General features: G+C 44.1%; 1 protein-coding gene and 1 pseudogene across 1 annotated transcript in view; one reads left to right on the forward strand and one right to left on the reverse strand.

The window, feature by feature from the left end:
* CENPP (centromere protein P) overlaps positions 1-2,819 on the reverse strand; it is a 121,571-nt gene extending 118,752 nt beyond the window's left edge. The window contains exon 1 of the mRNA XM_071550678.1: positions 2,325-2,819. The gene's annotated coding sequence lies outside the window, so the exon portion shown is untranslated. The remainder of the gene's footprint in view (positions 1-2,324) is intronic.
* Positions 2,820-3,433: 614 nt separating this feature from the next.
* On the forward strand, positions 3,434-15,199 carry LOC139669846 (nucleolar protein 8-like; annotated as a pseudogene).
* Positions 15,200-16,378: the final 1,179 nt, after the last annotated feature.

Below are 16,378 nucleotides of genomic sequence, written 5' to 3' on the forward strand. Positions count from 1 at the left end.
CCCTTCAGGTAGTTATAGACAGTGATGAGGTCACCTCTGAGCCTCCTCTTCTCCAGGCTAAACACCCCCAGCTCCCTCAGCCTCTCCCCATAGGGCTTGTGCTCCAGTCCCTTCACCAGCCTTGTTGCTCTTCTCTGGACCCGCTCCAGCACCTCAATATCCTTTCTGAACTGAGGGGCCCAGAACTGAACACAATACTCAAGGTGTGGCCTCACCAACAGAGTACAGGGGAAGGATCACTTCCCTGGTCCTGCTGGCCACACTATTTTTGATACAGGACAGGATCCCATTGGCCTTCTTGGCCACCTGGGCACACTGTTGGCTCATGTTGAGCTTCCTGTCAATTAGTACTCCAAGGTCCCTTTCTGCCTGGCTGCTCTCCAGCCACTTTATGCCCAGCCTGTAGCGCTGCAGGGGGTTGTTGTGGCCAAAGTGCAGGACCCGGCACTTGGCCTTATTGAACTTCATCCCATTGGAATCAGCCCATCTCTCAAGTCTATCCAGATATCCCTCTGCACAGCCCTCCTGCCTTCCAGCAGATCAACACTCCCTCACAGCTTGGTGTCATCAGCAAATTTGCTGATAATGGACTCAATCCCCTCATCTAGATCATCAATAAAGATGTTAAACAGGACTGGACCCAACACAGACCCCTGGGGAACACCACTAGTGACCGGCCGCCAGCTGGATGCAGCTCCGTTCACCAGCACTCTCTGGGCCTGACCCTCCAGCCAGCTCTTAATCCAGGAGAGGGTACACTTGTCCAGGCCATGGGCTACCAGCTTTTCCAGGAGTATAGTATGGGAGACAGTGTCAAAGGCCTTGCTGAAGTCCAGATAGACCACATCCACAGCCTTCCCCTCATCCACCACGTGGGTCACCTGATCATAGAAAGAGATCAGGTTGGTCAGACAGGACCTGCCCCTCCTAAACCCACGCTGGCTGGGTCTAATCCCTTGTCCTCCCTGAAGGTGCTGTGTGATTGCACTCAGGATGATCTGCTCCATAGCCCTGCCAGGCATGGAGGTCAGGTTGACAGGCCTGTAGTTGCCAGGGTTCTGCTTGCAGCCCATTTTGTTTACTCCAAAACAGGTAACAATCTCGGGGGAAAAAGATTTGTTTTCTTGCACTGGTTCCTTAAGAGTTAATTAAATGAAATTCAATGAAAGTAAAAATAATTTTAAGACACAGATCACTGCACAGCATCCAAAGACAGAAGTTAAATCAGGAATCTAATGAGGGCAAAGGCTTTAAAGACCTTTTAAGGATCCTGAATGCATTAGAAGCAGATCCAGCTGTCTTAAATTTGCTGTAATAGAACAACAAACTGCTCTACAGGTGAAAACCATTCCTAATCAGACATAGAAATGGAATCCAGCTCTGACCAATTAACCTAATGACTCCCCTGGTTAATGAGGCACAGCTGTCCCAACACAGCAGCACAATCTGCCTTCTGGTTAAACACCAGGAGAGAGGCACAAACTGCAACCGTGTTTCACACCTCGAATTCCAGGGAAAATGGTAATCTGACATTCAGCCTAGGCCTGACACATTCAAGGGACAGTGGAGGCTACGATGCAGCTCAACACTGATGTATTAATATTTTCAACCAGGAAAAAACATAAGTCGATTTTATGTGTTTTAAACCATCCCTACTCTACCTGCAAGATCCACACTAACATTGTTCAATAAAAAGGGATGAGGAGGGAATAGGATTTTATTGGTTTATTTCATAGGAAACAGCATTGGAATAAGAGACACAAGAAAGCAACATTTGAAAATATGGTTTGCATTAAAGACTTATTTAGTGAATAAAGTACATGGAATTAAAGAATCACCATGGCTGTGCCTAATCATGACTGACTCTGAAATTTTAAAGCAATTCATGAAGCAACAAATAGAAGTTCTCCAACTTTTAAAGCATCCTATTAGTCTGGAGGTGGGAATTTAACTGGATACAGGGGAGAAAGTTATGGTCATTACAAAGAGTATGGCGGGAAAAAGAAAAACATTACAGCAGCCAGAACTTCATCCCACCTTAGCCAATCCCTCTTTTAAACAACAATAAGAGGACACACAAACTGCTTACAGCTACTTGAACCCAAGGCTTTCACTAGACTGCAGAAGACTCAAAGACTAGTTGTGACTTCAGAGAGTTTAACTCCAGAAAAAAACCCCACCTCGTACATATTTTTAATTCTAAAGCAACAAGTAAACTTTTCTCACTCTAAACGTACATACCTAAGCATATCACACATGCGTATTTATGCGTGTATTTATATACTTTTGTGCATCAACAGCGCTCATTACACACTTCTACGCACCTGCCCGTCCACACCCCCGAGCCGTGGATTTTACGCCGCCACAAGCGGAGCCGGGAAGCGCCTCGGAGGGTCTGGGAGAAACGAGCGGGGGGTTCAGCCCCGCAGGGACCGCACCCGCCGGAGCCGGTGCCGCCCGCCGAGACTCGGGCTGGGAGCACAGACGTGCCCCGGGGGCGCGGACGGCACCGGGGAGCCGCGGGCAGCGGCACCGGGGGATGGAGTGGAGCGGCCGGGAACGGGGAGCCGCGGGCGGCGGGACCGGGGGACGGGATGAGCGACCGAAAACGGGGAGCCGCGGGCAGTGGAACCGAGCGGATCGGCCGGAAACGAGGAGCCGCGGGCAGCAGGACCGAGGGACGGGATGAGCGGCCGGGAACGGGGAGCCGCGGGCAGCAGGACCGAGGGACGGAAGGGATGAGCGGCCGGGAACGGGGAGCCGCGGGCGGCGGGACCGAGGGACGGAAGGGATGAGCGGCCGGGAACGGGGAGCCGCGGGCGGCGGGACCGAGGGACGGAAGGGATGAGCGGCCGGGAACGGGGAGCCGCGGGCGGCGGGACCGAGGGACGGAAGGGATGAGCGGCCGGGAACGGGGAGCCGCGGGCGGCGGGACCGAGGGACGGAAGGGATGAGCGGCCGGGGAGCCGCGGGCGGCGGGACCCAGGGGCGGGTCAGCTGTTCCCGCGCCCGGCGCGCGCCTCCCGCGCCTTTCGAACCGCGCGCCAAGCCCGCGTGCTGCGCGCGTCTGGACGCTACCACTGCTGCTTCCCGAGCGGGGGGCGGCCGGTCGCGCCTTCTTTCTCCTCCTTCGGAAAGAACGGCGCCGCTGAGGGGACAGTAGCAAAGCTCCTCGTTAGACACGAATGCGATAAGCGTTATTTTGGGGGTTATTGCTCTGTTTTTTTTAATTTCTACTCATGTATTGCAGAAAACGCCCCTGCTTTTCTTCGTGATTGGTTACGCCCAAGGCGCCTTCCGTCACAAGACCCAGCCCATGTGTTCCCACCACACTTGACCGGCGGGAAACATGAACCGTGCAGAGAACCCGGCTGCCTAACGAGGCGGAACCCTTTCCGCGTGAGAGCTGGGAAGGGGTTCTGGGGGGAAGGCAAATCGAGTGTCGCCACGGGGAGCGCACATGGCGGCAGTGAGGGAGGGGGGCGGCGGGACCGGGACCGGGTTCGGGACCGGGTTCGGGTTCGGGTTCGGGTTCGGGGCTCTCTGCCGGGAGCGAGGAGGGGTCCCTCGGGCCCCCTTTGCCGGGTGGGGGTCTCTCGGACCGGGACCGGGTCCCTCTGCCGGGCGTCCCTCGGCAGCTCCTGGCGCGGTCGGGTCTGTGCGGGTCTCCCGTGCCTCCCACAGAGCACCCCGGGTTATGCGGTAACGAGCTGCTGCCATTCACGATCGCGCAGCCGGTGATGCGGTTCGAGGTTTAAGGCAGCCCCCGGTGCGGAGCAGCAGCGCAGGGTTTGCGGGCGCTGGACAGCGCAGGGAGCGCTGTTGGGGGAGCGATTTGCCCGTAATTTGACATTCCAGGCGCACTGTCCCCTGCAGCGCCAGTGTCGGTGAGCTGTTGTTGTCTCCCCGCAGGAAAGCGGAGTGTGTGTTCCTGGTGGGATGCTTTGACTTCCAGGCATGGAGAAGGAACAGGTTTCCAAGCGTTTGTATGTTGGAGGGTTTGGCCATACGGTGTCCAGGGCCGAACTGGAGGAAAGATCTGAGATATTTGGGCATGTTTTGGATGCAGAGATTATTAGCAGAAAAGATGATCAGGGTTTGTTTTGCTTTATCTTTTCAAAGTTCATTGCTTTTCAGTTTGAAGCGTGAAATGGAATTTCTGCTTCAGAGTCACTTTATTTTCACAAAATAGCTTAATTTTCAGTTTTAAAGGAAACACTGATATTACACAGAAGTTAACTGGATGTTTGTCATTGATCAGGGAACCCTGTGAAAACTTTTGCCCACGTCAGTGTCAGCATTTCTGATGCCGAGCTTAGAAAGTGTAAGTACATCTTTCTGGTTTTTACTTATTGATGTTTTTGAGCGAGGTTGTTTTACTGATAACACATCTGATGTCACAACAGGATGTGGTCAAGGTAGAGCTTGTTTTATTCTGTTGTCTTCTTTAAGCTTCAATTTTATGGGTACCTTTCAGGTACAAACTTAAACCAAGTGAGCAGTGAGGTGTAATACTACGCTTAAGAAACCTCAGCCTGTCATAGAAGGAGGTGTAGTGAAGTCTGGGCTGTGCTTCTTTAATGTAAAAAATACTTATTTCCCATCTCTTTGTTTTGCAGGCATGTCAATTTTAAATAAAACAAAATGGAAAGGAGGGACACTGCAAATTGAGTTGGCCAAAGAAAGCTTTTTGCACAGGTAAAAATCAGTTTTTAAAAATGCGTGTTGTTGCTCAAGTTACCCTTCTTCTGTTTATCTGATAATATTATGGCTGTGCTTTCATCTTCTACACTCTTTCAGTTTTCATAGAGAGTGGTGGAGTGTTGATGCATGTGTGATACTGCAACGTGATTTATGTCGTTATTCCCTTAAAGGGAACGTCAAGGTGTTGATTCCTTGAGCAGTGGGTGGTTGCTGTTCTGTGGGAGGGGGTCCCTGCCAGCTCGAATCCAGCACATGGGCTTTATTTAGTAGAGTACTTTTCCCATGTCTGATGTACTTCTTGGTACAGGCTTGCCACAGAGAGGGAGGAAGCAAAGCTGCAGAAAGAAAAGCCACAGAGAAATAACCAAGCATGTCTGTTGGAATCACTGAAAAAGGCTGGAGTTGTGGACTTCCACATGAAAGCAGTCCCAGGTACAGAGGTGCCAGAACACAAGGTATGGTGGGGGAGATGTGTAAGAGAAGTAAACCAAGGAAAAGCAAGCTCATTATATCTAAATTTATGCTAAATCTCTGTGCGTTATGTAAAGAAAGGTAATTATTGGGGGTGACAGTCCAAGTTGTGAAAAGTAGGCTGAAGAAATACCTCCTGTAGAGACAAGGAGAAGGCTCCTGTTATTCTGAGAGAGTGCTCAGGCATTGGAATGGGCTGCCCAGAGAGGGGGTGGATTCCCCATCCCTGGAGGTTTTTAAACTGAGCTTGGCCGTGGCACTGAGTGCCATGATCTGGTAAAGGGACTGGAGTTGGGCCAAGGGTTGGACTCGATGATCTCAGAGGTCTTTTCCAACCCAATCCATTCTGTGATTCTTCACAGTGACTGGAAATAATTGTGATCTGCTTGTCCCCTCTCATGATGTTAAATCAGGAAATGCTTTGTTCCTTGTGTATGTTGGGAATTTGCATAAGTCTGTAGCATAATGTACATTCATGTCACCCTTAAAAGCTTGTAAAGAGACTGTGTGACTTATTTTTATACAGCACATAATTTTGGGTGGCTGGGCTGTCAGGAACTGCTCTCTGTGCTTCACATTCAGGATTAGGGTCTGCACGTGCTTACAAGAGGAAGATTAAAATCACTGAACATGCAAATTAAGACAGGAAAAATAATATTAATTGCAAAGTTTTCAAAATTATTTGCCAAGCACAGAATGGTGTTAGAGGGATTTGTGTGTGTGTGTGGCAAAGGGGAAGAGAGCAAAATAATAGTGATTCTGTCTGTGAGTGGCTGCTGTTAACTCATAAACCAGAAGCCATATATTAGAAATAGTACTTGCAAAGTAAAGAAATTTACTACTTTGTTATCATTCTTTATTTGCAGGTTGTAGAAGTTTGGGGCTTTGGTTGGCTTTGGTTTTTGTTGTTTTTGAGAAGGAAGCTGGCTAAGTTGCACAGTACGATTATAACTCACTAAAAAGCATAAACAAAAATGAATTAGTCACAGATGGTTCTTTTATTAGTAGTTTTGTTATCCAAGAACAAACATCTTACTCTGTTCCAGGATTACTTCCACTCTCTTTTTGTTTAACACCGTTTACTTTTCTTTTCCTATAGAAGTGGGTTGTTGGTAAATTTGGCAGAGTCTTGCCTGTCCTCCACCTCAGGAATCCGCAAAAGAATAAAATATCCTTTTCCTACTGTTTGGGCATAGGCACAGTTCCCTTCCTTCTTCTGTCATATGGAGAAACAGTTGCTGAACAGTCTTAATTTTGATTGCTATGTCAGACTCAATTTACTGAATCCCTCAAGTGTGTCTTGCAGTAAGTTTGTGTGATTTGGAGCAGTTTCTTAGACTGCACAAGTCAGTTGCTTAAAGACATGAGATGAAAAAGGGCTCCCTGTTGTCCTTTCATGTAGAATTCAGCCTGTTCAGAAAGACTCGAGTCTGCTTGCTGGAGGAATCTTGTTTTAATTCCTTAACTCAGACCAACGTTGTGAAATATGACCCCTCAAAGTACTGCCATAACCTGAGGAAGCTGGAGCCAGACCGGGCACAAGCAGCTCCTGTGCCTGAGCTCACCCAGCACTTGGAAGGGAGAGATGTCAGTGCAAACAGGAAACAACAAGGAGACTTCCCTGGGATGTAGAAACCACCTAAAAAACCGAGGCCACTGTGCAGTGAGGCCCTGAATGGAGCAGCAGCTCTGTCCTCCGGGTGCCAGCCCCGTCCAAAACACACCAGCTCACCACAGCTCAGCCAGAGATCAAACCCCAAACCCAATGACGAGTTGAAATTGCCTCCATCGAGGAGTCTGGATAGTAAAACGCCAGGCAAAGGTTTATCATCAGATCAGAGCAATGTTAGTGGAGTTACAGCTCGAAATAACATGAGTGTTTCTGACAGTGATGTTGATTCTGAAGAGGAGATCAGAGCCATGGTAAAGAAAGAGACAGAAAAATGGAAAGCTGGAAATGCTGAGACTGAAAGTGACCCCTTGGAAATCGCTGGGGATGATTTTGGATTAAAACACAGTGGTCACTGGTCCTTAAGCAAGCCAGATGCCATGAAGAAAACCACTAAAGGAAGTTACAAAGAGACTGTGGAATATGGTAATGGTTATGATTCAGCAGATACAGATGAAATTATTGCTGAAGGTAAAACTCCAGATCCAAATAGCAGCAAACTGCAATTTTAGAAGATTCTGAACAGATGAAGGTGGAAAATAAAAAAATCATAGCTAACAAAAAAGTGGTTTGTTAAATGACTCATCACTGAAAACTCAAAATGTAGAAGGAGAACACATTGAAAAAAAGTGGAAAATTAAAAAACCCAAAATTGGTGCCTTGCAAACTTAAGCAGTTACCAGTAGAGCAGACACAAGTGATAGTGAGAGCTCTTACTCAGAGTCTGAGCAAGAGGAGTCTGAAATCAGTTCTGACTATGAGTCCATGATGCAAAACTGTTACTGCTTAGACCTTTCCTTACATGACTTAAAAGCATTGGCTGCCAAAAGCACTGGGACACCTGCAGAGGAATCTGATGGTGCACAGAGTTCTGCTCAGTCCCCTGCTGAAGAAAATCCTAAGGGTAATGCAAATAAACCAAAACTTCCTAAATGTCACCCTGCAGATAAAAAAAAAAAGCATCTGTCCTGACAATGTGCTGGCTGATATTTTAGCAGGAGAGGAGAATAAGGAAAGCTCCAAGGGACAAAATAATTCACGTTTGAAATATCAGCCCTTCAGGGGAATGGGGTCCCTTTGTGTAAAAGAGTCAACTAAGGACAGTACTGGGTTAAAGAAGGGGTCTGTAGGTTTAGAACTTGGAGCTTGTATGTTTTCTTCTGGGGAGGAGTCATCTGAAAGACAGCCCAAGAACCATCCATTGTGTGCACTTCAAGTCAGCAGTAAAAAGAGACAAAATGTGCCCGGTGAGCAGCATGAGGCACTGTCACCTGGTGCCTCCTCAGCAGATGAGAGACATCAGCCTGTTTCCAGGCCATGTTTACAGGGGAAGAAAAAAGACAGGAGTTCTCCACAAGACACAGTTCAGAGCATGGAGCTGCCTCGCCCAGCCCTGATCAGAGTGACAGTGGGAGCAGTGACAGGGACAGCTGCAGGGGCTCCGAAACACGTTAAACAGCTACGGGAGAGCCCAAAACTGCTTTCCAAAAAAATGAAGATGAATGTAAGCTATAAAAAGCCAGAATGCGAAGCTAATACATGTGAGAACAAGAAGACAAGCCTTCTAGAAGATAAGGAGCTTTGTCTTCATGCTGCTGCTTCAAAGGAACCTACAAGAGACAAATACATGCAGGACAACCAGAGGAGGCTGGCGGCTCTGGAGGAGAGACACAGGGAGAGAGAACTCCAGAAGAAACTCATTCAAGGAGCACTTTCAAATCTGGTAATTGCACTCACAACTTTTACCTGAATAGTCCAGAGTACAAGGAAAAGGGTAATTAATGTATGTGAATTAAGATTCTTAAAACTCATAGTCTGGATTTTCTGATACATTGCCAGTTTTGAGTATATACAAAATCCTGCATACCTTGTCCCTGGAATGCCTCTGGAGTTGCAGGAGGAATAGCAGAGGTCATGGAAACACCATTCAGATACTTCTGTATGACTACAGCAAGTATTTGCTGTGTTTGACCTGACATTTCCCCCTTTCCTAGGACAGTCAGCCAGCAGGGAAGCACAAACACATCCTATTTGATTCAGACACGGAAAATGAGATGTTGAAAAAAGACACAAGTTTGGGAAATGTGCCTGGAGAAGTAAGTGTTATTAGGCAAAAGCCCTGTGTGACCATGCCTTTTGTTCTGAAGATTAGATTTCCTAGTGAAGTGACAGAGAAATGTAGGTAAGTTTTGAATTAACATCAGACAGGTTTGAAAGAACTTAACCATTCATCTGAGAAAGCTTGAGAGCTTGGAGAATTTGTAAGGAGTTTGAGATTGGTACAGAAGGTATTCTAACTTAGAAGAGAAAGAACTTCTGTATAATTAGTGTTGAAATTCCTCTGCTTTTAGGCAAAGGCTGGGGAGGAGATTGGGCTTGAGCAGTACAGAAGTACTCTGCTCTTTCCGAGACTGGATGAACTGCTAAGGCAGTATCTTGTTTTTGTTGAGCTCCAAAGAACTGTGTAAGGCTTCGTCTTTACTATCGTTAGCAGACTCCTCATGATTTTACGCCATGGTTTAGTACAATTAAATACTTTTTTTTTCTTAAATAGAACTTCTTGTCTATGGCATTTTTAGTCACATCTCTGCTAAAGCTTTAAACCATTGGGTTTGCTTTTGTTGGGATTTTTCCTTATAAATGTATTAAGATTAGGACCATTATCATCATTTAGCCATTGATACTTTTATCTTCCTTGATGTAATCAGAAAGTTGCAATTTTATACCTGTTGTAAAATCTGAGTTATCCATTACGTGGATATTTTGCCCATGATGAAATGGAATAATCATAATTTTAATTTTATAATTATAAACCAGAATTGCACAAGGTGTGTATAGAAGATAAGATTGGCAGCACGTTGATCAGTGCTGGAAATGCACAGGGTTGTGCAGGAAATCCACTTTTTCAGGTAAAGTGGAAAGCACACGAACAAAATTGGTACTGATTTATATTGTCAGATGTAAATAAACTGCTCCTTTGTTTTTCCTTTTTGTTTAACAAAGGATAAATCTGCTCCCAAGCCTTCAGGCAAACTGTTTGACAGCAGTGAGGACGAGCAAGACAACACGGACGATGAACGATTCAAAATTAAGCCACAGTTTGAAGGCAAAGCTGGAAAAAAAGTGAGTGAACCCATCACTGGACTGTAGTTTTCCTCTGAGACTCTATAGGGCCACTTCAGAGGAACAGAACTTGTAGGCTTGTATTATTGCTGAGTATGATTTTTATCAACTTACAATAGAATTCCCTTCAACAGAGGAAAGAGCGGCCAGGGAGGAAATAATGTGTGGTGTTATCTTTGTATCCAAAGAAATTCCTGGAAAAGGCCCCAAGAGCTAAAGGTTATTGGTATGTTCTCATTAAGTATGAAAAAAAAGGGATTGAACGTTGCTGATTTCCTCCTTCAGTGCTGCTTAAGAGCACTTGTTTCATTTGTTTAGCTCCTGAGGCTGCAGTCCCAATTTGGCACCAATGAAAGATTCCGCATGGACGCCCAATTCCTGGAGAGTGACAGTGAGGAGAAAGGTAAAGCTGCCCATACTTCCTGGTTACTGGTAGTAATGGAGCCATATCATGGAGCTTTAGCTTTTGAAGCACCTTACGGCCTCCTTTGGCTTCTTTGGTGATCCCTTAAAAGAAAACCACCCACCTCTGCTGTGGCTCTGCATGGGAAACACCAGGGGTGGCTGTGCTTTCTTAAAGGTGTGTGCTGCAAAAGTATTTGGAACAGCTGAATGAGGCACATGTGGCTAATAAAACAACATTAGAGAGTATTTTTTAATACAGCATGATATCAGAATGTGTTTATCTCCATTGAAAAACTGGGTAAGTGGTGACATAGAAACACCCCCTTTTGGACCTTGATATTCATTTAAACTGCTTTTTTTGTAGCCATCCTGCAGTCTGTGGCTGATTTGGCAGTCTTAGGAAGGGTCATTTTTTTTCTTTAGCAGCAGAAGGCAGTAAGGCTGAAAATGGAAAAAGTTTGAATATCCCCCCCCCCCCCAAAAAAAATTAACCCAGTTTTCAGGATTCGATTTCTTTCTGAAACTTAAATTTTTGCCTCATTCTGCTATTCCCTTCATTGCTTTAATGTGATCTTCTGTAGAGCATCAGCAGTGGCAGAGGGGTTGCAGTTACATGATAGCAGCAGGAAACATGTTAAATACCTGATCTGGCCTTCACATGAAATAGATGCCCAGAACTGTTCTAACCCAAGATTTTCTACAGTGCAAGGGACAAAGTCTCTGAGTAGCTTTTAGATAAAGGAAGTGATATGTTGATAGACGTGAGCTCTGCTAGTACTGTAGTGATATTATGCATAAAATATCACAGGCTTAGCAGAGAAAATATAATATATTTCTTGTTATCTTAGCAGAGACAAAGAGCTTAAAGGCAGATGAGGAAGACGAACTTGCTGCAGAGAAAAAGAAAAATCTGCAGATACTGGGAAGCCTCTTGAACATCAACCTGGAACAGCCTAAGCCAAGTGAAACAGCAACAAGTGCTAAGAAATTCAAGTATGAATTATCTGCCATCAGTTTTAGGAGTTTTAGGGAGGCTTAAGTTTTGCCAGTGTTTCCTAACCAAATTTTCTGCCTAGATGGCTGAGGAAAGTACTTCCTTTCTTGTGTGTATTTGAAGTCAGTATTTAATGGAATTCCCAGGCACTGACTAGCAGGGACTTTCTAAATGTCAATTACATTTCGGAGAGTTTTTGGTGAAGAAGCCAATTTGAATTTGTATCCTACTGTAAAGGTTTGGGGTAGCTTTCATTTGAGCCTTTAGAGTGTCTCATGGTTTCTCTTTTCCTTTCTATTTTCTTAGAGATATTAATGCCCTCCGTTACGATCCCACCAGACAGGACCACGCAGTTTTTGAAAGGAAACCTAGTACTACAGAAAAGGAGAGGTAATATTACAGCTTGGTAACTATAGTTGTGATGTTTCTCCCCTTAGAGAGAAGCCTATGGCAGCAGACTGAGTTTGAAACTATGCAGACTGCTGTTTTCTCTTTAGTCCTCCCTGTGATTGCGGAAATCATTATACAAATCCGGAGCTGACGCCAAGAACATTCAAGATTTCTTTATTATTTACAGAATTTTTCTTATTGTACCTTTAGAAAATTGAAACTGAATGACCCATGACTATTGGGTAATTAAGTGTTACACATTCAAGATTAAAACATAGTGAATTAAGTCAGTCAGTAAGGTAGGAAACAAAACAAACCATGGGAAGTTAAATGAAAGATTTAAAACAAACATAAGAAACCACAAAAAACCAAGCCCCCCACATTTTTGCTGACTTCAGAAAGGATTCAGTGTTCTGAATGCACTAATAAAAGTTTCAGGATATGAAAGAGACCCCCAGAACAAAGTGAAAAATACCTGAGCAGAGACGTAGTTCAGAAAGCCCGAGAGGGGAGGTTTCCATCCTTAAATCTGCTTTTCCAATATAAGTTCTTCACTGCAAAGTAGGGTTTTTTGCTGGCAAGTAGAGGAATAATCTGATTTTTTATTTCAGTTGTGATAATCTTGCAGAGCCCTACATCCTTGAAACAATAAAACCTGGAAAAGTCACATGGCAAGAAGATTCACGTTTCCAGGACAGCAGTTCCGAGGATGGTGATGAGCCAGAGGCATCAGAAATGGAAAAGGATCAAAAAATGCAAGTTGTATTTGTTTTCTATTTGGTTGTAGTAATTTGCTGCTGTGAGATTATTAATAGCAGCACTCAGGTCCTGGGAAACTGATGTCTTCATTCCACATCTCTGAGCAATGGAAGTTATCCTGGAAAACCATTCCTTGCTGCACAGAGTGTAACAGTGAAACATCCCAACAGCCCATTTGCTTTGAGATTGAGTGTAAAAATATGAAAGCTGAGTTTCTGGTTGAACACTGGAGAAATTAAGTGGTTAATTTTGGTTCAACCCAAACCAGTTTTGGTTTGGCCAAAAGTCAGAGACATAGTAAATTTTCTTTTATAAAATGGTCTTTTTTTATAGAAGACCATATTTGGTTACTGTGGAGGAATGTTCTTCCATGCATTCTGTTTCTCTGAAGCACTATAGCTTTAACTTGCATTAATGGAATTTGACAGTAACTTTCTTGATGTTAAAGTTTCCTTGTGTTTGTCCAGGTTTCTTTCCTTGCCACAAAGAGAAAGTACAAGATTTTTCTTCTTCTCCAAAGACTGAGAGGTACAACAGAACTTACTCACTGTCACTCTGTTTTTGGTTTCTTTCAAAAGTCTTACTGAAAGTCAGGGAAGAAGTCCTGTCTAGTTATTTGTTCTGTTACACAGATGAGAGGTTTAAGGAAAAAAATAAATTGCAAGTTTTCATTCGTGTTTGTGGTCTAAATTGAGGTAGAATCCCATGACAAACTGCTGGTAACAAAAACGCTGAACATCTGTCTTGCTTCCATTTTTTTTCAGAGAATTGCCTAATATGTACCTGGCCTTTTAGGGCTTACCAAAAAAAAATCACAAATGCCTTTCAGGCATATATATCATCATTAATTTTTTCCTGTCCTTCTGGTATTACTATTCATAGTGTTGAATATTCTTATTAGCCACTTATGTCCACATCGTTCTTGATTCTAATTAATGTGGATTTTTTTTTCTTCTGAATATAGTGAATTTTGTATTTAAAAACAAACAAAACAGCAGCAAAAGCAAACATTCACAGCCTCGACCAATTCCACAGACCACAACAAGAATTGCTTGTGATATTTTATGCAGTAACTTATCAGGACAGTCTTAAATAATGTTTTTTTCTTGAGACATATGAGGTAACGGTCATGAACTATCTCGCTGTGTTCATACAATCAATGCACTGCAATCTTCCAGCCTGTCTGATTTACAGGCCCTGATGAAAGTGAGACCTCAGTCCTCAGCAGGCATGAATTTTCTTGGGAGATGTGGGGTAATGGTGCTGAGCTCTTAATGAAACAGGTGCAATTTCACTGCAATTCCTATCTTGGCATATTAGACTGCTGCTGCCTTTTGTTTTTCTTAGTACATTTCTGTGTACTAAGAAATGCAGTAATTCAGAGCATTTCTGTTGGAGCCAATCATGTTGTGGGGGATAAGAGATTATGAATGATAGGAAGAATATGAAGGATAGACCTTCTGACTTGATTGCTGTCTTGCTCATGAGTTTTACAAACAGCAGCATATTCAGAAGCGTTTAAGCAAATCAATTTGTTCTTTTTTGGGCAGAGGGCCCAAAGTTGTTTTGTAGATCAGTTGATCTCAGTGAAGAACAAGATGGTTGGGAAGATAGACAAAGATGATTGATTGAGGTGAGTATTTGACATCTCTTCCTTGGTAACTGTGGGCATGAGGAGGGAACACGGCTGCTTATTTGCATGAAGAATTAGTTCAGGACCTCTAGAAAGGCTGGCAATTTTGTAATTGCCGAGGAACTAAACTTCTGTAGTATAAAAGTGTGCATAACATCATGTTATGATGTCCTGTCAGGTAAATTAGTGAATCTCTGTGAAGTACAGGACCAGTTACTTAAGTGTATGTAAAAATACAGGTGAATTTAGAAACTTGTATTAATCATTATTATTTCATTCATAATTTTATGTTATATTTTAAATATTTGCAGGAATGCAGGAAGAAGCATAAGCATGCAAAAAGGAAAGTGAAAGCAAAACAATAAATATTTATTTTACTGATCAGAAATGTTTCATATTTCTTCTTTGAAGAAGGTGCCAAACAATGTTACTTTCAAAACCCTTTCAAAAATCTAACAGGAAAGAATATTGGCAAAAACTGCTAAGACTTTGTTTCTAAATAGGGACATGTTTATTTTCAGTTTGATGTTTGTTCCATGTTTTGGGGTTTTTTATGTATGTATATACATATAGAAATACATATATACATATGGTTTAAATGTGACGTGCTGCTTTGTCAGATTTTTGGTAATTATATCATATAATGAAGATATTCTGCTGTGTCCTCTGGCTCCACTGCTGAAGGCTGAGAAAGAACAGATACCTCTTTCTCTGTAAGATTATATAACTTGTATTCTGCCTAACATAATAGAGAGCATATTTTAGATTGATTTACAAATATTTGGACTGTGTTATTTCTAGGGTGAAAGTTTCCCAGAAGTTAATGAAAATACATACATAATAGACATATATATACATCTATATATGCATATGTGCATAAATATGTATGTATATATACATGCATATATAACAGGTTTATGAAATGAATAATTTGTATTTGTTCACAGAGCTGATTTTTTACTTTTTTACTGAGTTTTTATATTTATAAATACAGGGGACAGATGTTGATGGTGTTGTATGCTTGGTATGAAATGAATATCTATTCTGTATGTTATGTCCACTTAGGCCTGTGCTGCAGAGGCTCTGCCAAGGCCATCCTGGGCACCTGCTGCCAGGCCCTGCCTGGCCCTAGCCCAGGGACACCTGAGTGCTTTGCCTTTTGCCTGTGTCCAGAGCAGTAGAACTGTCACATTCCCAGCTGGTTGTGCCGTCTCTCAGGCTGGAGCAAGCACTGGACTAAGGTAGTGCAAGTAAGATTCAGCCTCTATTGCAAATAAATCAAGGTGAAGTGACTCATTTGAAACAGCAGGAAAGTAACTGTTGATACATCTGTCAAATCAATAACTTCTATATCAAATTTTCACCTCAAACAAGTAATTTTAAGAGATTATAATGTGTTTAAATTTGTATGTGTGCCTGGGCTTCACCAGTGAAGATTTGGGAAGGGCTCTCCTCACGTGGGTGTGCCCTTCCAGCCTGCACAGTGGATTTTTTAGGTGAGGCACAGGGTGCGCAGAACTGGCCTGACCGTTTAAGTCCTAAGGATCATCGGCCATGGCTGAGCAAGCTTGGACTGTGACAGTGAAGTCCTCAGGACTACAACCTACAGCCCCTGATGTTCCCAGGAGGTCTCCCATCCAAGTACTAACCAGGACTGACCCTGCTGAGCTTCCGAGATCTGATGGGATTGGGTGTCAGGGTGGAATTTAACTGCCCTCCTGTTTAAACATAGTATTAATAACTGTCCTCACAGCTTTGAATTTAAGGTAGGGGCAAGTTATGCTTTCTATTATTGTTTACATAAGACCCACCTCGAACCCTCAGCTGCTGAGGGGTGGTGTCACAGTGGGTGGTGGGGGCTGAGGCCAATCCCACCCATATTCCAGGTGCACGCTGCTGATGTCACAGTGGCCACTGTGACCTATGGGGCCAAGGGTACAAAAGGGAACTCTGGGCTCAGGCCCTGTGTCAGTGTTACCTGACAACGCAAGGAGAAGGAAGAGGAGGATAGAGCTGCCCAGGGAGAGCCTCACAGTTTCAGGCGCTCAGCCTGTGCTGCAACCTCACCCACGTCACACCTCTCAGAATCAGGAAAGGAGCATCTCAAGGTGACTGTGGTGTTCCTTGATTGGACAAGAGAAGGGGGAGAGAGGAAAAGCCTCTCTCCTATTTTAGAGCCAGCGGAGAAGAGTCTGGAGCAGACCTCAGTGTTCCAGTGTCAGGGTCTGAC

Source organism: Pithys albifrons, chromosome 3 (genome assembly GCF_047495875.1).
Source record: "Pithys albifrons albifrons isolate INPA30051 chromosome 3, PitAlb_v1, whole genome shotgun sequence".
NCBI lineage: Eukaryota > Metazoa > Chordata > Aves > Passeriformes > Thamnophilidae > Pithys > Pithys albifrons.